Source organism: Oryctolagus cuniculus, chromosome 21 (genome assembly GCF_964237555.1).
Source record: "Oryctolagus cuniculus chromosome 21, mOryCun1.1, whole genome shotgun sequence".
NCBI classification, from domain to species: domain Eukaryota; kingdom Metazoa; phylum Chordata; class Mammalia; order Lagomorpha; family Leporidae; genus Oryctolagus; species Oryctolagus cuniculus.
This window is the reverse complement of record NC_091452.1, coordinates 13780159-13804496: the sequence shown is the minus strand read 5'-3', so window position 1 is coordinate 13804496 and position 24338 is coordinate 13780159. Positions and strand designations below refer to the sequence as shown.

At 53.7% G+C, this 24338-nt stretch overlaps 1 protein-coding gene across 2 annotated transcripts in view; it reads left to right on the top strand.

Annotated features, from left to right (window-relative positions):
- KSR2 (kinase suppressor of ras 2) overlaps window positions 1–24338 on the top strand; it is a 435190-nt gene that overhangs the window by 358446 nt on the left and 52406 nt on the right. The gene's annotated exons all lie outside the window — the stretch shown is intronic.

The window sequence follows — 24338 nt, the reverse complement described above, 5'->3', positions numbered from 1 at the left end:
GTAGTTCTTTCACAATGTGCACTTCCATGCACTTTTGTTTTCAAGATTTGCTTATTTGTGTATATATTTATTGGCAAGGCAGAGTGTCAGAGGGAGAGAGAGGTCTGCCATCCTGTGGTTTATTCCCCCAAATGCCTGCCAGAGCCAGGACTAAGGCCAGGCCAAAGCCAGGAGTCAGGAATTCAATCGAGGTCTCCCATGTGGGTGGCAAGTCATTGGGCCATCACCTGTCACCTGCAAGGGTGCACATTAGCAGGAAGCCAGACTGGAACTGGAGGAGCCAGGACTTGAACCACGTACTCCAGTATGGCCTGCGAGCATTCCAAGTGGTGTATTAACAGTTGTATAGATGCCCCCTCCCCTGCCGTGAACTTTTTAAAGATTCTTGTATGCATGGATTTCAACATTTTTTACACCAAAATAATCTTATAACTTCATTCTCTGTGAACACTGGGAAGTATCCTCATAGAATGTCTCCAGCCATACCATGCAGTTCACTTCCAGGATTTTAAGGTTTATGGTTCTACAGAATACTTTTGATTTTGAAACTCTTTAGCGGGGCCGGTACTGTGGTGCTGGCATCTCACATGGGCACTGGTTCAAGTCCTGGCTGCTCCACTTCTGATCCAGCTCCTTGCTAATGTGCTTGGGGAAGCAGCAGAAGATGGCCCAAGTCCTTGGGCCCCTGCACCCACTTGGGAGACCCAGAAGAAGCTCCTGGCTCCAGATTGGCTCAGCTCCAGCCATTGTGGCCACTTGGAGAGTGAACCAGCAAATGGAAGACTCCCCCTCTCTAACTCTTTCAAATAAAAATAAAACGTAAATCTTTTTTAAAAGATTAATTTAAAAACAAAAACCTCTAGCTAAGCAGTGTCTAGAGAGAGCACTGAACGCGGAGTTGGAGAAGTTGGGACTGCAGTGTGAACTCATCTCTGAGACTCACTTTCTCCATGTGTGACATGAGTGGTTCTGTCAAAGCAAGGGGTCTTTTAATGAAAGGGTCCCAGTGGCACATACTCCCTGCACTGTGGATGATACAGTTTCTTGTTTGTTTATTTGTATCTGAAAGGCAAAGAGACAGAGACGAGGATAGAGAAATCTTCTATCACTGGTTTAGTCCCCAAATGCCTGTAGCAGCTGGGGCTTGGCCAGGTCAGAGCCAGCAGCCAGGAGCTCATTCTGGGTCCCTCACATCTCTGGCAGGGACCAAGAGGCAGTCATCACCTGCTGCCTCCCAGGGTGTGCATTGCAGGAAGCTCGAATCAGGAGTGGAGCTGGGACTTGAAGCTAGCTGCTCTTACGTGGGACGTGATTGTCCCAAGTGGGGCCTAACCATGAAGACAAACTCCCGCCCTCCTGCCCCTATCGTTTCTATAGCAGCTGCTCTGCTCCGCCAGTTTGCGCGAAATCAGTGGTGGATGATACATGAATGGATGCACCTGGCTGTGTTCCAGTAAAACTTCATCTGTAAGACCAGGAAGTGGGCTGCATTGGGCCATGGGCCCCTGAGCTGAGATCCTGGGGACTGTTACCCTGCTTTCATTAAAGCTGCAAAGTGCATTTGCAGTCCTTAGCACCTGTGTTTTGAATGTCCAGAACCTGTGGTCTGTGGGTGCACAGTGGGTAGTTAATAGAGACCTAATGTCAAGAAATATCAGGGACAGCCATGTGGCCTCGTAAGTAAGAGACTGGTCAGAATTCCCACATCTCACGCCGCAGTACCTGAGTTTGAATCTTGGCTCTGGCTTCCTGCTGACACAGACTCTGGGAGGCAGTAGCAATGACCCAAGTGGTTGGGTCTCTGTTACCCACTTGGGACACCTGGATTGAGTTCCCAGCTCTCAGTTTTGTCTGGTCCAGCCCTGGCTGTTGTGGGCATTTGGGGAATGAGCCAGTGGATGAGAATGCTCTGTTTCTCTTCCTGTCTCATAAGTGAACAAACAAACAACAAATGGCAGATAATAGTGGCTTTCTTGGGCTTACTGTCTCTAACCTTGCCTGGTAATTTGGGGAATTAGAAAAAAATTGGCTTTGGTTTTGGCTGAAGAGTTGTACAACAATACTTGGGTGTGTGTTGGTGGCATCTACTCCTTGTTACATCATACCTGGCCAGAGCACCTGTGTTCTTGATGTGACCTGTATGTTGTATGCCAGTAGGAGTTCCTTTACTCCATGCAAGCAACATGCTTCCAAAGTTGCAAGTCTCACCTCTCGGGCGGTACCACGGTAGGAGCTGTGAGCTCAGTGGAGATATGTGCCTTTAATGTGTTTCCTTGAGAGGCAAGACCTCCTTGAGTTTGCATCTAAGAGCATGGTGATGGGTAGAGGTTGCATTATTGCCTGTCACCATCCGTCGATGCTGCCGGTGGTGGGTTGACTGGAGCGCATGTGTTGAGTGGTGAATGTTTGCAAATGATTCATCCCTCCTTAAACAAGGATTAAAAGGGGCAGTCTCAAGTCTGCATAGTCCACAGTGGCTCTCAAGTGGTTATCCCAGATAAAATTTAGGGACTAAAGCTGTACTGATTGAGCAGTGTAAGCTCGGGGCGCTTCTGTTGAGTCATAAGCTACCCTCCAAACAGCAGTGGTTTGCCTCTGTCTTGTGGACAGTTCTTGTGGGCGGAGCCAGCCTCAGTCACTAGGCTCTTGAAGGTGGCTGTGGTCAGCTGGTGGGTGGGTGGGGCGGGGCAGTCTTGGATGCCCTTGCTCACCTGTCTGCTGGTTTGAAGACTCAGCTGGTGTGCCTCGGTCCTGCTCAGCGTGGCCTCTCATCCCGGGGTGGTCTCAGAATCCCAGGTACAGTAAGAGGTCAAGGCTTTTCACATCTCTGCTTGTGGCTCGTTGGCCGAAGTGACTCACGCGGTGAAGTCGAATCATGGCCTGGGGAAGCAGCCTCTACCTCTGGATGGAAGGCTCGGCGCTGTCCCATGGCCAGGATATCGGCGCAGGGAGAGACATCCGTGGGCACTCTGACATCTACCGCACCAAAACCCTTTCCTCTCCCTGTCCCAGCCAGCGTGGAACGTCTCCTCTCAGCCGGCAGTCAGTAGTGCTTTACCTGGGATGCACCAGTCTGGTTGGAAGGTGGTCTTCCCCCCAACCCCCCCTCAGGCCTTTCTCCCTTCGCTCCTGCCTTAACCATTTCCCTAACTTTCTCTCCGATCTGTTCCTCACCTCTTGGCCTGTTGACCCCACTCTCTTTTACATCCCCCAGTTAGAAACCCGGAATCTACTGCCTCACTTCCCGTCTGGCCTCCTGCCTCCCTGTTCTTTAACTTTTTCAGCGTTACGCCCGGAGCCCAGGTACCCGCTTTGCCCACTCCCCCACAGGCTGGCTAATTGGAAGCGAACAGCCCCGGTTAGCAGCCATCCTTGAAAAACGAGTGGCCATTATGAAAATGTGTTGCTCAGCCTTCAAGCCAGCTGCATTCGCGGCCCTCTTCTATTATAAGCTGAATCCTGAGCCCCTCTCCCCAAGCGCCATAACAGCCTACAGATTTCACAAATAGCCCAGCCTTTTCCTGGCACCGCATAAAGACTCTGCAGCTTTGGGACATGTAATTGGTCTTTGAAGTGTTTTGGTATTTTGTGTGAGGATGCCAGATGAGCCCGGAGAAGTGGCATTTATGCTGTATTATTGTGTTGTTATATATTTATCTGAGGGAGGGGCTCTGTGCACCCCTCTCTCCCGTTCAGCACCGTCCACTTGTTGGCCAGTTGAGTTCCTCATCCGAATGTCCACTTGGAAACTAAATATTTGAATAATTTGATTAATCACTTGCATTTGCACGATTGCCTGGCAGAGGTCGATGGTTGGACCCTAGCCAACCAACTGGAACAATTTTTTGGACCCTGGATTTATTTTACAGGGAACATAAGACCAAATAATTCCCCGGCGTATTCTGGATAAATGCACAATGGCGTGTTCTAGCCAATTACTTAGTGATTATCATAGAAGTTAACACGTATTACTAAGATTAGCTTCCTTGTAATGCAATATGGATGGCTCTTGGGGAATGAGTAATAACCAACTAGTTACCCAATTGCTATATCCACAAATGCAATTAGGAGCGGGATTGCTAAATCATCTCACGATCGGGTCATTATGGAATTATTGCAAAGCTATTGACAGTCTGCATGATCACTCATGTTAAAAGCTCCAAATGGAATTTGGAAGCCTATAAAGACAGAGTGGATGAAAGCCTCCCCCAGCCTCCGGCCTCCTACGGAGCTGCCTAGGCCCAGTCTTCTCACCTGCAGGAGGAGCCGGGCGGGGGAAGCAGGTGTTTCTGCACTCTGACCGCATTCTTCGGCCCTCGGAGAGTGGTCGTGAGTCAGAAGCAGCTGGGAACAGTGCTCCCCATAGAACAGAGTGCCTGGCCCTCCACACCACAGCCTCCAGGGAAGGGGGGTCAGTACAATGCAGACCCCTGGGCACGGTTGTAGTCATAGACTTGGTGGCTGCCACACCATGTCCTCACGGCCCGGGCTGGAGCCAGGCCGGGGCGTCGGCAGGGCTGTGTCTGGTAGCCTGCAGGGGGATCCGTTGTTGTGCCTCCTCCGGCTTCTGGGACAGCGCTCCTTGCCCTCATGGCTTGTGGCCTCCCCGCCCCTCAAGGCTGTGGGCAGAGCATCCTGTGTCCGTGGCCACACCCCCTTCTTCCCCTGCAGCCACACCTCCCCATGTCTCTTACAGGGCAGTCATGACTGCATTTTGGGCCCACCAGACAATCCAGAAGATTCTCCCTTTTTTTTTTTTTTTTTTTTTTTTTTTTTTTGACAGGCAGAGTTAGACTGTGAGAGAGAGAGAGACAGAGAGAAAGGTCTTCCTCCCGTTGGTTCACTCCCCAAATGACCGCCATGGCCGGTGCTGTGTATCCTCCTGTTTTGAGAAGCTTAACTTCAGCACTCAGCCAGGTCCCTTTTGGCCAGATGGGGTAATGTTCACAGTGTCTGGGGATGAGCCTTGGATATCTGGGTGGGGCATTTTTCAGCCTACCCTACCACCTAGTGAGTCAAGTCTATTTACAGGTGGAGTCTTTTCAATTAAGAAAAAATTCGATGAGAGAGAAATACAGATAGAGAGCGCCCATTAGCTGGTTCATTCACCAAAGGCCTTCAACAGCCAGAGCTGGGCCAGGGCCAAAGCTGGGAGCCGGGAACTCCATCCTGGTCTCCCACATAAATGGCAGGAACCCAACCGCTTGGGCCAGCACTGCTGCCTCCCCGGTTCTGCGTTAGCAGGAAGCTGGAGTCAGGAGCCAGAGCCAGGGGTCACACCCAGGTAGTCCAGTGTGGAGCGTGGGGGGCCCAGATGCTAGCTAAGTGCCCACCCTGCTGGCGACTTTTGAACCAGGCACCCGGGCTCATCCCAGTGTGACTCAAACTTGGGGTCTCCACCAGGGAGGACCCACTGTGCCCAGCCCGGGTGTCAGAGGAGTCCAGCTGGCACCGCGTGAGATGGAAACAAATCAGGAGAAGCTGCAGGCCCTGAAGATCTCAGCCAAGGGTGGTTGGTTATTTACCACGTGACAGGAAGATGGTCAGACGCACCTGCGCTTGGTGCTGTGGCATCAAAGCCCAAGCCAAGCCCCGAAACTCCCATTGCCCAGGGCTTTTTCAGCAGAAGGCTGGTCCTGCCAGGTCCAGCAGGGCCACTTCACAGATGGAAACAATGAGACCAGAGAGGAAAGCGGGGCCAGGCAGGAGCGCAGGTCTCCAGCGACTCAGTCCTCGGACACCTCCCCCACCCCCGGTGCTTTTTCATTCATTCATTCTCGCATTCATTCATTCATTGAACACACGTTGGGTAAGCACTTACTGAGCACCAGGCGTCACGCTGGCTGTCGGGGCACATGAGTGAGCCATTCAAACAAGGGCCTCGACCTCGGGGCACACGGGCTGTTCCCAAGCAGGAATGACATCAGCTGGGTCCGTTGCCATGTTGGGAGCGACACCGGCCAGAGGGGTGTGCAGGGGAGGGGCTTGGGTGCTGGGCTTATGTTAGCATCTCTGAAGAAGGGGGATTTGGGCAGAGACCTCACTGATGGAAGCCAGCTCTGACGGTGTGGGGGCGGGGCAGGGACCTGCAGATGCAGAGGCCCAGGGGTAGGACTGAGCAGGGAGTGCTCCAGGGGTGGACAAAGACGGTGATGGTGGTTTGATGTGGAGTGAGGGCCAAAGCATGGACGATGAGGGTAGAGAGGTGGGCGGGAGCCTGATGGGAGAGGTCAGGGTTCTCCGTCTGCTGGGACCTGGGGAGCTTGCAGTGCAATACCAGTGCCTGGCCTGCAGGGGGCGTCACCCTCAGCCCTGCAGACCTGGAGCACTGTGTTGTAGAAGGCGCCTGTGAGGAGTCCCGCTGTGGCTACGGGCAGTGGACAGCTCTGTGAGGGTGGAGGAGAGTGGTGCACCCTGGTGCTGTGGACAGTAAGACTCGAGAAGCTTCTGGAATAAAGATAAAGCTGCCCCAAAGGCTCACAAGGCAGAGGCAACAACAGCTCTTGGAAGCACTCAGCCTGTCCGCCCCCACGTCCCATTGCAGTCAAAGAGCTCTGGGCCCTGGAGGAGGGGTGCCCCTGGCCTTTGTCTCACCCCATCCCGCTGTGGTCCAGGTCAGCACACACTGTGAAGACCACGGTATCACAGCTGCAGCCAAGGGTGGGCCTAGGGGCTGAGAAGTCACTCTGTTCTTCCCAGAAGGCTCTGTTGCCCTTGGTACACTGCCCACTAGCCTCTGTTCCGGCCCTCCGTGGAGGAAGACAGAAAGCTCTGGGCCTGACCACGACGTGGTTTCTGTCACGTGGCTCCTTTCCTTGTGGCTGGGGCTGGTGTGGCTGAGCCTCTTTGCCAGAATCATTTCTTTGACGCAAGGGTGGGAGGAATGCAGAGCCTTCAAAGGTAAACCCCAAAAAGCAGCAGGTCCCAGCCCTCAGCAAGTGCTCCGCTTCAAGTTGGGCGTGGCAATGGTCTCCTGTTAATCATGATGCCCACTTTACAGATGGGAAAACTGAGACCAGAGAAGCAAAAGGGAGCCCTCGCTCAGGTCACAGTACAAATCAAAGACAGGACCTGGAGGGAACAGAGGGCCGTCTGAGTGCTACCCTGGCATGTTCCTTCTGAGCCACGGCTGCCTGGCCAGAGGTCAAGGGGCATGGCCCAGCTGCATGCAGTCCCAGGGGATGGCAGACCACCTGAGGATTGGTCACAGCCCAGAGCCCAGGCCATATCCTCCTGCCTTTAGCCTGGGCTCCCTTCTTTTGTGTTAATTGCCAATAGATTTCAAGCACCCAGATGGAGAACCACTGGAGCTTGTTGGAGCTGAGTTTTGTTTTTGTGGCTCTGCTCTCCTGGTGTCTCTGCATGTCTGTCCTCTGTCGTCCATCGCTGTGGGGCCGTGCACACACACACACGTACACACACACATGTACACACACTTCTCTTCCAGTTACACCCTAAATGACACCCCAGGGCTCTCTCCTCCTCTCTTTCCCTCCCACCCTCTTTCCTAAACCCTTCTCAAAATTACACACTTGGAGTGGGCCTTTGGTGCAATGGTTAAGACAGCCTTGGGTCGCCCATGTCCCATCCCATCTAAGGTGCCTGGGTACCAGTCCTGGCTATTCTGCTGCCACTTCCAGCCTCCTGCTGATGCACACCCTGGGAGGCAGCCGGTGGGGGCTCCAGTGCTTGGTCCCTGCCACCCACATAGGCTATCGGGATTGAGTGTCTGGCTTCCAGCTTTGGCCCAGCAGTTGGGGGCATTTGGAGAATGAACCAGCAAATGGGAGATCTCTCTCTCTCTCTCCCCTCCCTGTCCCTGTTTTTTCCCTCTCTCCCCCACTCTGCCTCTTAGTTATAATCCCAATAAATTAATTCAGAAACATTTTTACAGCACACGCTGATTTTCTGTTTCCGTGCAAGGCCTCATTCCATGAACAGGAGCAGCTCACAGCATTTCCGTGCAGAACCCACTCAACATACGGTCCCTCAAACAAGCCCCCGGCCCCGCTCCCCAGATCACGTTCTAGAATTCTGCGGTTATCGGTACCTGCGCTTCTCACCAGGGGGTCCCAAGCAACTACCCTAGGGACTCGTCAGAAACACAGCTTCCCCTCCCGGCCTCTACTGAATGCTGAGCTGGGGTGCCCAGCAGTGGGTGTTTTAAGAATCCCCCCAGGGATTCGGACGCATGCTCAGGTGTGGGACCCACACCTGTTCCTGCCTCTTACCCTGAGCACAGGGACTCTTCTCCTGCCAGAAGTGGGTGACACTTCAAGGTGAGCCGCTGGGTCCGAGACAGGCAAGGGCTCGAGTATCCCAATATCCCTGCTCACAGGGACCTGAGAGCTACCCGTTAGGCTCCACTGCCAACCTCCGTGCACCTGCCAGGCACGCGAATGCAGAGTCTACAGTCTATACGAGGACTTTACATTCCAGTAGAAGGCACAGACGATGACAAGTGAAAGAAGCAAACGAGTGAGGTGGTGAAAGCCTCGTGCCGGGGCTGTGCAGCCACAGAGAGGGGGGTGGATGGCTCATCGGACAGGAGGGCTGCTTGGAAAAGGGGCTCAGGGGTGACTCCTTTTAGGGGAGGTGATAGTTGAGCCAAGAGCCACCAAGGAGGAGGAGAAGGAGGAGGAGGTGATCTTGCCAACAGGCAGAGAAAGAACAGTCCAGGCAGGGTGCAGCAGGTGCAAAGGCCCCCCGCTGGGGGTGGGATAGGCGAGTTTGAGGACCAGAATTAAGTGAAGGAGCCAGAGGAGGGTGGGAGAGGAAGGACGAGAGAGACCGGGTGATTGCAGGCCCTCCAAGGCCGTGGAAGGGAGAGAAGGGAGTTTATCTTCAGGTGCTGGGCACCAGAGCAAGGGTTGACATGGGAGCGGTTCTCACTGCTTGGGGGTTACCTGCTGGCCTAATTGCTGCTGCTCTTGACAGCTGATTGGTTCTGGGACTTCTGACTCCTGGGTTCTGGGACTTCTGACTCCTGGCCGAGAGCAATGATGGTATTGAGAACCTCCATCAGTAGGGGGCCCGTGGGTGTTCCTACCTGCTGGGGGGCTCCCGGGAAACCTCCCTGTGTGGGAGCCCTGTGAATTTCATCGGTGTGCTTTTGCTGGGGAGGGCGGCAGGAGGGAGCCAGGTAGCCAGGCATTACATAAACATCCTGTTGAGTTAGAGGCTGGGGCTTGTGTGCCCCAGGGGAAAAGAGGCAAGGACAGGAGTTCCCACACCCTGAAAACGTCTTACTGGGTGCCTGCTTCCCAGGCCCAAGGCGTCCCACGTGGGGCAGCACGCGGCCTTCCCCGCCTGCCCGGGACCAGGTAGTAATGAAATCCCACGGGGCCTCATTTGCACAGCACTTTTCAGTCCAGTAAATAGCAGGAGCTGTTGAATGGATTATCTCCAACTCCGAACCAGTTGCTATTTTCCTTTTTTTTTTTCTTCAAATATATTAGCACCAAGCTGCCAGATGAGAGTATTTCAAAGAGTCGGTAGGAAAGTGGAATCAAAAGATAAGTTACTTTGTGTGCAAAAAAAAAAATGTTAAATTCATGCGGAGTTTTTTCATCTGATGTGTTTTCCATGCACTTTTTGGAGATCCTCTCATCTGCATGGATTTCAATTTTTTTTGTACCAACAGAAACTTCCCTTTACAAACTTTGCAAAGTGCTCTGGTGTTGGACAGCCATGCAAAAGGAACTCCCAGCCTTCCTAAGGCAGCCAGGCGATGCCCGAGTGAGATCTGCACTTGGTTCTCTGTCCCTTGGTGCCTGTGGGCTTTCTGAGTTCTCTTTCCGGCAACTTCGATGGTGGCGCAGGTAGAACAGACGAGGGCTGGGCCTGTGCAGAAGTTCCTGTCCTCCCGCATCCGGTGGAATTGGCTTCCTTGTACCTCCCAAGAGCCGAGTTGTTTTCTCTTTCTGAAGCACAGATAAAAGGTTTCTCGTCTGCGGCTGTCTCTAATTGTGCCGGGAGCGCCCCGGGACTTCTGTGGAGGAAACACTCTAAATGGTTTGCATCATTATCGTTATTATTGTTAGCAGCAGCTCATGGACTTCTAAACGCCTGTTAGTGAAGGCTCATGTGACCCACGGAAGACGCGCAGGGGTGGAAATTTCACTCCTGGTCACCACACTCCTGCATCTCCTGCCACCCCTTAAAAAAAAAAATCTGTCCTTTATTAACGCAAGTCAGAACTCAGTAGTACTTGGAAATGCAGCTCAGCAAAAAGACAATGGAATTCAGCCAATGCCTATGCCTCCAGCCAGAGACACGCCCATGAACTTGTAGAATCTGTCCATCCAGGCATCCCCTCCCCCGCCCTGGAAAACACACAAATAACACAAATACGTACTTTGTATTGGTCAGCGTATCAGTGGTTGCTGTGACGAATAAACCTTAGAATGTGAAATGGCTAACCACAGCACAACTTTGTTTCCTGCTCATATCATAGCCCCTGATGGAAGTTGCTGGACGATGGGTGGTTTTCCTCCAAGTGGAGGGGGACTTAAACCCCATCCATCTTTCGGATCTGCCCATCCCTGTGGCTGAGTCTGGTGCTTCTGCTGGGGGATGGAAAAACAGCAAGGAGCATCATGGGAGGAAGCGGGGAGTTATGTGAGCTGTGCTCCATTCATGCACCCTGGCTGGCACTGCCTTGCAGCAGGTGACCTCGCCCAACTGCAAGGGAGGCTGGGAAACAGCTAACTAGTCCCAGGAGAACAAGGTGGGTTTTGGTGAACAGCCAGGTGCTCGCTTGTGTGCCCATGCTTGCTCGCTCGCTCACTCGCTCTCACCCCTTTATGAACAGATTCCTCCTCTGTTGACAACAGACACATCCTGTGGCCCTGTTTCATGATTTCCTGTCACCACTAAGTGATAGATGTTGGAACATTTCCCTCTTGGATTTGGATCTACCGCCAAGTTTCTTCGCTCCAGCTCGGCTTAGTTTTCTTGCGTATTAAATAGGCATGACATTGGTCGCTTTTGCAAGACAGTGGTACGAGTTAGAGCTCTTGTGTGGGAAAGCTGTAGAGCAACGTCTTTCGGAACAGGAGGGGCCCAATACCTTGCCTCCCCTACTTGCTGCAACAGCGACGATTATCTGATAACGACGGTGATGGCGATGATGACAGCAGCAGTTAGGAAAAGTATATTTTCTCTCAGGTGCCAAAACAGCCTGGGCACTAAAATTGGCAGGTGTTTCGTGTTTATCATAATATCAAATGATTGTGATGATGGCCAGACCTTGCCTGCTTGGATTCAAGTTCCAGCTCTGTCCCTGTCTTGTCCCTGGGCCAAGGCACTTAAGCTCTCAGAGCTGCAGACCATCCAGAAGGAGGGAGATGTCGAGCAGGGAGCTGGAGCCACTGGTCTCCCGCTGAGCTGAAAGGTTGGGGCTAGAAATAGCCACATGTGAGTCATCTGCGTAGACGCGGTGATTGAAGCTGTGGGCTTCGTGTGAGGGAGGGGAGGGGGTCGCCCAAGGACAGAGGCCGGAGTGGCCACAGCGCTTGGGTGGCCTCATGCAACAGCGTGGTCCTGCAGGGGGACTGAGAAGAAGTGGCCAGGGTGATAGAAGCATCTAGAAGAATGTGGAGCCAAGACGGCAGCCCAGACTCACTCCCACGGTCAGCTTCCCCCCCTCTCCAGTCCTCCGGCTTAATTATCCTCAGGGCCTCGCTCCCCATGGTTAATCATTATTGTGTTCCTCTGTTGGCTTGCTTGCTTGCTGTCTTTTGTCCCCTCCTCCTCCCCCACCTTAGAACACAAGCCCAGGAGAGCAAGGGCCTCAGCACTCTGACTCACCTCTGTCCCAGCCCTGGAATGGTGGGTCCTCCACACATCCTTGTTGAATGAACGAACGAATGAATGAATAAGGGGTTCCCCAAAATGCACGCTGCTGCACATGAGCACAGCCCTCTCCCCTAGGTGAACAGTGCATGGCGCTGTTTGTTTGGTGGGTCTGAGGAGTGAGTGGCACATGAGGAAAACATAGTGGCCACTTGGGGAGCGGTGTAGGATGTTCCCACATTGTCCCGGATTCCTGCTGGGGAGAGGCCATGCCAGATATGCGGCATGATATGACAGTAAGCACCTGGATTGAGCGATGTCGGGATATTTGTCCCAAACCCTGGGAATACAGAGACAGCGTCCTGGCTTCCGCCACCAGGGAGCTCCCAGATGGTGAATTCATAGGCTGGTTCTCCAACAGCGTCATCTCTACAGTAGGATCAGGGACGTGCAGGGACACCAAGAGCCAGCCCCTCATCCCATCAAGCAATTAGCCAAGAGCACATGAAGGTAGGGGTGTTCTTAGCAGAGGGAACATCGAGTGCTGAAGCCAGGGGGTAGGGCTGGGGTATAGGATGCACACAGGAAATACCAGGAGGTAGGAAACCAGCGACCTTTTAAAGGACCTTAGGAGTCAGGCTCCGGAACTTGAACTTTGCTCCTAAAGCAGGAGACAGGAGGCCCTGCTCAGGGATTGCAGCAGGCACAGCTCGGCCTGGGTGGTGTTTTAGCGAGGGTGTTTATTCCCTTTCATAGGAGAGCTAGCAGCGGGCTCCTTGATGCGTTCCCTTCCGCCACGAGTGGTGTGGACGGTGAGTGTTGATCCTGATCAGATATCAGCGAGAACAAACGCCGGCTTCGGTGGCCTGGGCTCTGCGCGCTCTCTGGCACAACTCCCTTCGGGGAAATCAACAGCGAACTGGCGAGTCTGCGGCAAGGCAGGCATTTTCAACAGCTTCCAGTATTTACCAAGTTAAAAATAGCCAGCCGCACTCCCATGTTTTCAAGGCAAGTGCGGGCAGCATCAGGCCCTCCGCACGTGTCGCAGAAAGCAGAGGCCGGGCTCCTTAGCATTGCTGGCAGGCAGTGATTACACAGAGATCGGGGAGCCTGGGGGGAGCTTCACGCAGGGAGGCAAAATTGTAATTAAGAAGCCTCCGAAGGAGGTACCCATCGTCTCTGTTTCCTTGTCTTGAAAGTGCCCCCTTCTCGAAGGATGGTTAAAATGATTCCAGAGACAGGAAAAACAGTCCTGGCACACAGATGAGTCAGATTGCGGGGAATCAGCTTGTTGTTACGTTGTGCCCAAGGTCATAAGCTAAGAAGACACGGAATTTTGAACCCAAGACTGTCTGATCAGGACCCAAGCCTGTGCCTAACTATCCTCGTCCTTTCCAGGCAAGGCCAAGTCCATCTTCTGAATCCCTGCCCCTTGGTGAGGACAAAGACTGACTGACCTCCAAGTCAAGTTCATTGTCCCAGCCACCAAACCTGCCTGGCTGTGACTTGTTGAGTTTGCCGCAGGTGCAAATTGAAAGCTCGATGTTTTGTTCCTTTCTCCTCCCTCTCCTCGCGGCAGACTCCAGGGTGGCGAGAGTGGGCAGCAAGTGGGAAGTGCGGAGATCGGTCTGTCTCCACTGCTTCCGGAATTTGCTGTGATGTATTCCTGTATGCCCAGCCCCGCTCCTGTCGCTTGGTCACTCCTCAACTTTTTTTTCCATCGTCTGCCTGATCATGTTTAAGATAATTAAGCCCATAAATCAAATAATAAATAGATATTGACTCTTTGTCATCTAGTATATCAGGATTGATTGACCACTGGGAATCCTGCTTTCCTCAATCAATGGGGAGCCCTGGGGATAAATAAATCTTGATAACAACTGGCAAGAGGAAAATCGATAGGTGTATTAATATATGCACTGGGAGCATAGATCTTCAAATGTGAAATAAGAGTTTGGCTGGGCAGAAGAGGGGAACAAGAGATGGGGGGGGAAGGACTCCATGTCCTCACACACAGCACAGATGGCCCCCAACCCATGATGATTCGTTCAACTTACGACTTTGCTGCTTTACGGTGGTCCATAAGCAATACACATTCAGGATCTAGAGACTGAACTCCGAGTCTGGATCTGTTCACAGGCCAGTGACAGGCAGTGTGATTCCTTCTTATGCTGCCAGGCAGGGAGGCAGGAGCAGCCCTGTGCCCATGCACTCCAGTGCGCTGTGTGACTGAGCTACGGTGGTCAGCAGGAGCAGTGGTCAGCAGGAGCGGCACATGGCCTGCATTTTCGACTTATGATGTTTACAATGTAAAGTGGGTTTATTAGGACCAAACCCTAAGTCAAGGAGCACCTGTGCCTCGTATACAGTAGGTGCTCATTGATTCGGGATGAGATGCAGAAATCCAAGGAGAGGTTTCTGTTTAAAGAGCAGTGGGGTTAGTGTTTGCTGTCTCTCTTCTCCAGATGTCCCGTACCCAGAAATCCCTTCCCACCAGGGACGGCACTGTCCAGTGACTATTGGGTCATCCAGTGTCTCGGGGAGCAAAATGAAGGGGACGTGATGGGTGGGAGCAGTGAGGAGACCAGCTCGCTTAGGTGCCGACGACTCTGCCAAGAGTGATGGCTGAACTGTCTCGGGTTCAGACAGCAAAATCAAGAGAGACTGGAGGAGGATGCTGAGGGTCAGCCGGCCCCGGGTCTGTTAGGAGGCATTTAGACATTGTGCTGTTCAGAGAGGGGTTCTAGACCCGACGTAGGAAGTTGGAGGCCATCCGTGCTGTGAGGTATGGGAAGCCGTGGGCCTGGGTCTCACACCTAGCATCCACCAGAAGCCCCTGGAGGGCTTGTAACAATGCAGACGGCCTCCAGGAGAGGGGCTGGGAATTAGCAGTTTTGTCAGTGGTTAGTGCTCATGCCAGGTGATTCAGACGCTGTGGGGCTGGGAAGCCCACTTTGAGACCAGCAGCCTTGGAGGTGAAAGGGGCAGAGAGCAGTGTGGTCAGGGCCAGGGAAGGCACGGCCTGAGAGCTGGAGGGGCTGGGGTGGGTGTGAGAGCCTGGGGCAGCCAGTGGTCCTGCAGGGGAGTGGTCTCCATCTCAGAGGCTGATACTGAACTCTGGTCATCTTAGCGTGGCGTTGGTCGGCGATTTGGCTGCTGTGCAGGCTTCCTTAATCCACCTGCTCAGGGACCTTTGGCAACCGAACCTGTGATCCAAGGCTCCTGCATTGTGCGCTTGCACAGTAGGGCAAGAGTTGGGCTGGAAATGGAGCCCTTCACCTTCCAGACCGCAAGGACGGGGTGGGGACGGGCACGAGGCGGTCTCTGCCGTGTTGTTAGTGGCAGACATCGGAGGGGTCAGAGGCACAGCGGGCAGGTCTGAGCCCGAGAACAGCTCCCAGCAGGGATGAGCTGAAACTCATCAGGATGGCTGTGTGGAGGCACTGAGACTGGAAATGAATCCGGTCCCAGGAGACATCCTCTCTGGGGAGGGAGCAGGGTTGTTTTCAAAAACTCATCTCTGATGGTCAGCCACTGCTCTCCTTAAAAATAAGCAAGGGAGACTGGTCGCTTGGCTGGATTTTTTTTTTTTTTTTTTTTTTGACAGAGTAGACAGAGAGAGAGAGACAGAGAGAAAGGTCTTCCTTTTGCCGTTGGTTCACCCTCCAATGGCCACCGCGGCCGGCGCATCGCACTGATCCAAAGCCAGGAGCCAGGTGCCTCTTCTGGTCTTCCATGCGAGTGCAGGGCCCAAGCACTTGGGCCATCCTCCACTGCACTCCCGGGCCACAGCAGAGAGCTGGCCTGGAAGAGGGGCAACCGGGACTAGAACCCGGTGTGCCGGCGCCACAGGTGGAGGATTAGCCTATTGAGCCGCGGCGCCGGCCTAGCTGGATCATTTTTAATAGAAGAGAGGGCTGCATGGGGAGTGGCGCTCTGGATGTCTATTAAGGCTGTGAGGCACGATGCTAAGGATGGCGGACAGACTGCTTCATTTTGTTGCTACTTGCCTTTTCTGGATGAGAAAGCTGGGGCTTAAAGGGCAAAGGGGTCATCCAAAGACATAGAGGTGGTGGGAGGTGAAGCCAGGACACGGCCTTGACCTCCCGGTCCCAGAACTCAAGCCCTAACCCCAGCTGGCCCCAAGCTGTGTCATCCCAAAGACTGGATCCTTTGTTGAGTCTTCTCTGTGGCTGTTCCCTATACTCCCCGTGGTCCTCGTCCGGCCATGTCTGTTACCCTTGGGTACAGAGTAAAATCTGTAAGAAATCTGACTCCCCCCGCCCCCATATAGAAATTTCAACCTGTAAGAAATGGAAGTTTTTATGTGTCAAGGTCAGGCTGCTATGGGAACCCCAACACACTGAGGGCCACTCTGTCAAGGGGGATGTGGGCTGAGTCGTTGGCAACACATATTTCTCTTTCTTATTGGTCAGCATGGTGGGCATCGTAGCCTCAGTGTTTACATCTGTGGTAACCATGAGATGCCCAACGCTGGGGAACCGATATAAAGACCAGAGGAACACACACAGGACACTGAGGGCAGTACCTGACACACAGCAGGCGCAACCTAAGTGCTAGCATTTGCTGTTGCTGTTATACCCGGAATAACCGCTGGCTGTGCCCAAGTGGCAAATACGCGAGTCTCCCCCTCTGCTGCAGAGAGAGAATGCAGGATGCGGACTTGGACGTCCTGGATGAACGTTCCCCAGTCACCGGCATCTGGGAGAGGTCGCTCCACCTCCCCGAGCCTCAGCATTCCCATTCATTACCAGGAGATCACAGGACGTGCAAGGCTGTGTCAGAGTTACTGGGAAAAAGGGAATGGAAAGATAATTTTATTTTGATTTTAAAAACTTTGAAATCCATGCATATGTGGGGTCTTCAGTGGAACATGCGTGTTATGAAAAAACTGCATGATTTCAAAAAAATTTTTTTGGGACCAAACAAACTTACCTTTAAAATCTATTCATTTATTTTTGTTTGAAAGGGAGAGACAGAGAGAGAGAGAGAGAGAGAACGAGCTCCCATTTGCTGTTTAGGGGCTGGGTGAGGCCAAAACCGGGAGGCGGGCACTCAGTCCAGGTCTCCCGCATGAGTGACGGATGGACTCCAGCACTTCAGCTGTCACTTGCTGCCTCCCAGAGTGCATTTTGTCAGGGAGCTCTGGAATCAGGAGCGGAGCCAGGAATCCAAGCCAGGTTCTCCAACACGGAGTGCGGGGGTCTCAAGTGCTGTCTTAACCACCACACCAAACACCTGCCACGGAACCTGCCGCTGAGCGTGTCTTTTCATTCCATTTTCTGTGAGCTTTTAAAAGTCCCTTCCTAGTTGGTGGGGAGGATCCAGTGGGATGGTCAAGCTGAACCCCTCATGGAGTGGCCAGGACTAGAGAAGCGTGGGGCAGGACTGCACGTCCACTGCGGGGTACGCACTCTGACTTCCCACAGCTGCCCGGTGGGGCCCGTGGCGATGACCCAAAGTGGAGGTGCTGGGTTCTGGGCTCACATCTGCTGTTGTCAAAGCAGGCATGCAAGCCGCACTGGTAGTGAGAACGTTCTCGCTGAGTGGGCCAGTGGTGGGGACCCACATTTAGAGTGAAGTTTAAATTACAGACTGCCTTTGAGGGGACCCCCCCAATTGGCTCCCTCTTCTTGGGGCTCAGGCCCTTCGGTGGTCCCTAGGGACACATCCTTGCTCTGAGACCAAGTACTGAGAAGCAGGGTCCCCCTCTTCCCCGTCCCCTCCCACTCCAACCATGACAGCGGCAGAAAGGCGTGCGGCTGAGAAGTCGCTTTTGCTGTTAATCAAAAGGTTTGTCTCCGAGTCCCCTCCCAGAGAGGAGCGTGTTTCTCGAGATGTTCAAAGGGCCCGGAGGAGCAGGAGAAAGAAACAGATCAGATGTCTTCAAAGGCAAGGCGGGGCCCCAGGCACCTGCAGACCGTCCCCAGCTGCAGCCCTTCGGGTCTCGGAAGTAGAGATCAAGGGTTCTCGCCGGGCGTGTTTGAGTGTGTGTAGATGGTGGAGGACTGTCGGCGAGTTGTGGCCCCCTGGGTCTGATCTCTGTCTCTGAGCACCGGGAGCTGCCTTTGCCGGGCTCTCGGGGCTACAGACACGGGCCTGCAGCTGCGCAGACTCTCACTCTGTCTTCTCAGCAAACGGTGCTGGCACCTCCCGAGCCTCAGCCTCCCACCGGAGGCCCAGCTACAGATGTGAAAAGGACGCGGCTCCCAGGGCCTCTGTGGGATGGGCCTCCCAACAGGTGCTGAGTACAGAGAGGGAAGGGTAGGGAAGGAGGAAGGAGCGTAGAGGCCACACTCCTCCTCTCCCACGGTGTGCCTTTAGGCCAGCCGTTAACCTTTCTAGCTCTCAGTCTCCCTACTTCATCCTTAGCTGGGTCACTTAGCTCCTTGCCTGGGCCACTTTGACCTTAGCTGAACCCTTTGGTGTGAATGCCCACTCATCCATCCCCTAGCATCTCTTCAATTTATCCATCTCATTCCCCACCCTCCCTTCCCCAGCCTCCTGCCCATGCCTGCTCTCATCCACCCACCCATCTGTCCATTCAGTGTCTACCCTGCCCATACCCTCATCTACCTGCCCATGTCCCCATCCGTCCAAGCAACTACTGATATCTACCCATCGTCTATCCATCCTCCCGCCCTTCCACCTGTCCCTTCCTGTCCCCACCCATCCGTCAAGGTAATCGTGGCCATCTAGTCGTCCAGCACGTAACTGCAGAGATCCGGTTAGGCACTGCTCTGTCAGGCACTGCTGGATGGCAGAAGGGAGCATTTAGGGCTTTGATTTTGGGATGTGATGGGAGCAGACAATGTGGCAAATCAAAGCCAACTCCCTGAGGCAAGGGACGGTAGCCAGGCAGAACGGGGAGGCTGCAGTCACCGTCCCCGTGGTCATTACTGGTTCACAGCCAACAACAAATAAACCCAAGGAAGCCTCCGAGGTGGACATTTCAGCAGAGCGCTCTTCTATGGAGATGCACCCCGGGACACACGCCCGGGTGTGACAAGTAAACAGACAGGAAGAGGTCCCGAACTGTCTCTGCCTGGACGGGAGCTTTCCTCCGGGCCTCGCTGTGACGCGGCTGTCCTGGGACTTATCCTGCAGGCCGAGACCCCTGGAAGATACAGCAGAAGGGCTGTGTTGTTCTTGGCCTGGGAGGTGGGTACTGACAGGGTGGTCTTGGGCAGTGGAGGGGGAGAAAAGAGGTGCCCAGTCAGTACCCCCTTGATGCAGCTCAGCAGATTTCCAAGGTTGGCAGCAGCGTGGGGGGTGCAGCCCCCAAGACAGCCCTGCTCACTGCCTCCTTTACACCCCATTAATTCCCAGCTCATAATGATTTATCCACAGCAGGCTGGAGTTTACTTATTCATTATTTATAGAGAAAGTGTTTGCTAAGCAAATCAGTAGTTCAAACAAGACCACAGCGGGGTAGAATTAACTCAGGAAAACCAACTGGAATCAGCCTCAGCACATTCGCTGTCTGTGGGCAGACGGGGCTGCTGGTGACACACGGTCACCAACCAAGTTCACGTGCCTGGCCTTGCAACTCCAGAACCCTTCCCTCGGCCTCACAATGCTCTCTCCAAGGAGTGCAGCTCGGCCTCACTCCCACCCCATCTGTTCTGAAGCTGTCTCTGTGTGGCCACTTGGGTTTCATAGAAAACGCCTTTGGGGTCAAGTATCAAAACCAATGCCTTGAACTCCTCTTAGTGGAAATGGGTGGCCATGGCCTTCCTTGGAGGAAGGCCTCTTGGACATTAGGTGAGACAAGCTGGTTTCCCTTCCTGGTGCTGGCTGGCCTTGGGCAAGTTATTTGAGCCCCGATCCTCAACCTTCTCTTCTGTGGAATGGGCATGCCCTGCTGTGGCCCACAGAGTGAGTCCAGGGGATAGATTAAACCTCAAGGGTGAAAAATGAAAACCAACTGTGGTAGTTTTCCAGTTGGATTTCAACCAAAATGAGAGAGAATTTTTTTTCCCTTTACTGTGTCAAAGTGGGTGGCTTCAGGGGCCAGCACTGTGTCGCACTTGGTTAATCCTCCGCCTGCAGGTCCGGCATCCCATATGGGCGCTGGGTTCTGTCCCGGTTGCTCCTCTTCCAGTCCAGCTCTCTGCTGTGGCCCGGGAGGGCAGTGGAAGATGGCCCAAGTGCTTGGGCCCCCGCACCAGCATGGGAGACCAGGAGAAAGCACCTGGCTCCTGGCTTCGGATCAGCACAGCGCCGGCCGTAGTGGCCATTTGGAGGGTGAACCAACAACGGAAGACCTTTCTGTCTCTCTGTCAAACTCTGCCTGTCAAAAAAAAAAAAAAAAAAAAAAAAAAAGGGTGGCTTCAGCTCTTCTGCTTCTGCCTTGGCTGGACATTAGGATCACCTGGCGGTTTCTGAGATCTGGGTGTCCTTAGGACAAACGTATTACGGAAGCAGGGCCGGGAGCACTGAGCTGGCCCCAGAGTGAGTGCTGCCTACCCAGATGGCCCTCTCCTCCCGTCTCAGAGTCAGAGCTGCCTGGGGGCGGGGCCCTGGAATCCTGAGACCTGAACGCAGCCCCGTCCCCACGGCTTCCTGCCCGTTCTCTCGGAAGGGTGCAGGGTTCCTCCCCGTGGAGGTCCTTGAGAACGGTCCAGGTGAGACGCAGTCAGGGAACGGACCTTGCCTTGACGCCTAACAGAGCCCACGCTCCACAAGAGGTCGCTCCCACCCCCGTTGTGACAGATTGGCTGATCGCACGCCAAGTCCAAGTGGCTTTGCGGGGGCGAAATCACGGGGCAGCAGGTGCCGTGGTGACAGGGACAGAGAGGGTGGGAGTGACCAGCGGGATGAGGGCTGATGCTGTCGGCGTGCTGACGGGGTACCAGGGCTCCTGCTAGTCCTTTACCTGTGTGCTTCCAGGCCATTTTACCCCAACTCCTGAGCCGGCAGGAATGAGAGTCCCATTTCAGACCCGAGGCACTCAAGCTAAGAGACTCACTGGGGCACCCACAGAAGAGGCCAGCGCTGACCCCACCAGTCCCATCCCGGCTGGCCAGGTGTGTGCCTGGGAGCTCTTAGGTTCTGAAGAAGCAGAGAGAGAGAGAGCACCCTCACATCCCTCCTGGGCTCAGAGGTCCTGGCTTCCAGCCTGGGCTCCCCCAGGCAGAGCCTGAGTGTGTCAGGGACTCACATTGTCCCTCACGGCCTCACTGTCTCTTCTGTCTAATGGGGATGAGGAGAACGCTTCGCCTGTGGGAGCCTGTCGGGGTTTGATGCTGCTGTTGCCTGAAGCGGCCTGGGGGCAGTGTGGGAGAGGGTGCCCAGGGAGAGGATGAGACTTGAACCATAGTGTTTTTCCCAGAGCGGCTGGCATGAACCCGAAGCTTCTCTTTACCACTTAGCTGTGTGTCCTTGGACGGGTTACTTGTGCTCTCTGTGCCCTCAGAGTCCTCATCTAGGAAAGGAGAGAAACAGAGCCCACCTTGCTCGACTGTTGTCAGGATGGAGTGATGGGAGACACGCAGACACTTCAGGTGGTGCCAGGCGCGGCTGTAGGTTAGCTGTAGTTGTTATCATCAGTGGATCCCTTTATTTGTTTATTTCGTTCAGCTTTTCTCCCTCTGCTAAAATGTGGGCTGCGTAAGGGTAGGGACACTTGTCCATTCACTCTCCTGCTGCAGGCAACAGCACCTGACACCATAGTAGGTGCTGAATTAATGCTTGTTGACTGAATGAACCAACGTTAGCTTCCAGGGGCACGTGTGTCTCATAGAAAACACTGGAGCCCGGATGTCCCACCACAGCACGCATCTATTGGCTCCAGGTGCTGCAGCGGGACTTGTGAGCTCCGTCTTAGCTGAGGCCTCCCCCACCTGTCTGTCTGTCTGTCTGAACACAGAGTAGCCCCGCCCCCTCCTCTAGAAGAGACACCTGCTCCCTGAGTCCTCACACATCCCCCAGAGGCAGACCTGAGTCTGACAGTCTTGCCATGGATTTGGGTGCTCCCCTGACGGTCACCTGCCCGTCACTCACCTGTCACTCAGGTGACAAATAGACAGGGACTATGAACCTCTTGGCACACAGGTTTGGGTTTTTTTCCTATTATTTTCAATCTGGTTTCTCAGCTCCATGGGTACAGAAGCCATAGATGTGGAGGGCAGACTGTAATCCTCTTTGATGTTCAGGACGGTGGGTAGGTGGGTGGGTTAAGCCCAGCTTATTGATGAAAACACTGAGGCTTACGAAGTTGCAGCCGTGTGCCGTGGTTCCCACTGGGGTGTTTCCTTGACTGCTTGTGAGCGCAGTATCACGACCCCTGTGTGGCAAATGGGAAACTGAGGATCGCGTTTCAAACAGCGTCTTGGTTACTCAGCTCAGAAGTGCCCAAGCCTGCGTTGTCCTGTGAGGCCCCAGCCACACCTCTCTCTGGCTTCCATCCTGGCAGGAGAGAAATCAAGGTTTACCTGCCTTCCTCCCCCAGATGGGCCTCCCTTCTCCCATCCCAGGTGTGTGGGCCCTGGAGCCAGCCTGGAAGGTGACAGCCAGGCTTAAGAACGGCCCCCGACCTCGTCAGACTGGTAGGATGGTCTTTGTGAATCCCTGAAGCAAACAGCCCCCTGCGTGGGTGGGACTCACGGCCTGAAATGAACAACTCATAAAAATGCATCAGTGCGGGCTAAGTGGGACAGGGGTGCTTTGGCTGGGGAGAGAAATGTCATCCCCAGGCTGCCGAAGAGAGCACTGACATATCACATAGAGAACCAATAAAATCCATAGTCTGATTCTTCCAGCTACCTGCTTGGAATAATTTCTGAAATTGCGTCTGAGAGCTTTGACATTTAGCTCCTTAATTTTGATAGAGATTTGTTGCAGGGCCCAATATTGGTATCAGCTTTGATGGTTTGTTCTCCATCGCAGACATTCCAATCCCATGTCTCCAATCAGAAATCTCAGAAACGGCCTGGTTCGTTTGTGTGCTCTTTGACTTGTTCAGCCATTCATCCATGCAGCCAGTGTAGCCAGGAGGTGGTAGAGACCGAAACAGCAGTCACAGATGGGTGCTCTCGATGGTCTCCCAGCCATGGGGAGATAGACGAGAATCCAGTAATCATCACACTGGGTAGGAAGCACGGGCACAGAGATGTGCAAGGCGTGGACAGAGAACTCAGAAGCAGAGACTCACTGAGTGGTGAGATGGGCTCTTCCTGAAGAGGAAAGCATGTGAGGGAGAAGAGGGAATGGAGGAAGAGCGCCATGGGTAGAAGGAACAGTATAGCCGGTCATGGGTTCATCCAACAGGGATCGAAAATGTACAAGGGCTGCAACCATACTGAATGTGCACAACGTGTTTTTCTTGTCATTGTTCCTTGAATAATCGCGTCGCAGCTAGTTATGTAGCATTTACTTTATATTAGCTATGATTAGTGATCTGATGAGAAGAACAGAGACATGGGAACAGACGGGGGAGACGGGCAGCACAGCCCCCAGCTTCTATTCCTCCCTGTACAGGTGGGACCAAGTACACCCGCCCACCCTGCCGCGTGGCAGCTCCCATACTGCTGGAGGGGGAAAGCGACAGAATAGGAAGGAACTGGCTTGGGGTCAGGCTTCTAGGCTTGAGCAGTGCAGGGTGAGTGAGCCGACTGGTCCTGCCTCTCGTCGCACACAGCCTGCCTGCAGTCCTGGGCCCTGCTGCAAGCCCCCCAAGAGCATCCAAAAGCGCCTGAGCCGTGACTTCCAAGACGCCGGCACGTTCGCTCAGGGAGAGCCCTGTATGGGGGGAAGCGTCTGGCTCACCCGTAAGACGCCGATTAGGATGCTCGCATCCTGTATCAGAGTCCCTGGATTTGATAGCCAGATCCTGACTCCAGCTCCTGCTAATACAGATCCTGAGAGGCAGTAGCAATAGCCCAAGTGGTTGGGTTCCTGACAGCAGTATGGGAACCCTGGGTGGAGTTCCTGGCTTCTGGCTTCTGGCTTCAGCCCAGCCAAGTTCCAGCCATCACAGGCATTTGGGGATTGAACCAGTGAGTGAGAACTAACTCACTCACTCTCTCTCTCTCTCCCTCCCTTCCTCTCTCCCTGTCTCCCTTCCTCCCTCCCTCCCTCCCTCTCTCTCTTTCTCTTTCTCTCTGTCTCCCTCCCTCCCTCCTTCCCTCTCTCTCTCTCTCTGTCTGTTCCTCCTCCTCTCCGCCCCTGCCTCTCAAAAAAAAGCAAAATAAAAACCTCCCAGTATCTTTCCCCCTTGAAGCTTTATAGATGGAAGCTGGGGTGCTTATGGAATTGAAGAAGGCCTGGGAATTGAACATTGGGAGGGAATTTTTTCAGCACCTTAGACATAAAGGCAAAAAGGAACCCCAGATGAACCCAAGTGTCGATTTTTGCTCATCTCGGAGAAATTGGCACAAACTTACATCTGGTCCCTGTACCATCTAAATTGGGTTTGGGGGAATGACAAGACTTTCAATTGAAACAGATTACCCAGGTGAGGCTTGGTGGCTGATGGAAGTATTCGTAATAGGATTATGCGAGTTTCCATCTTTCCCATG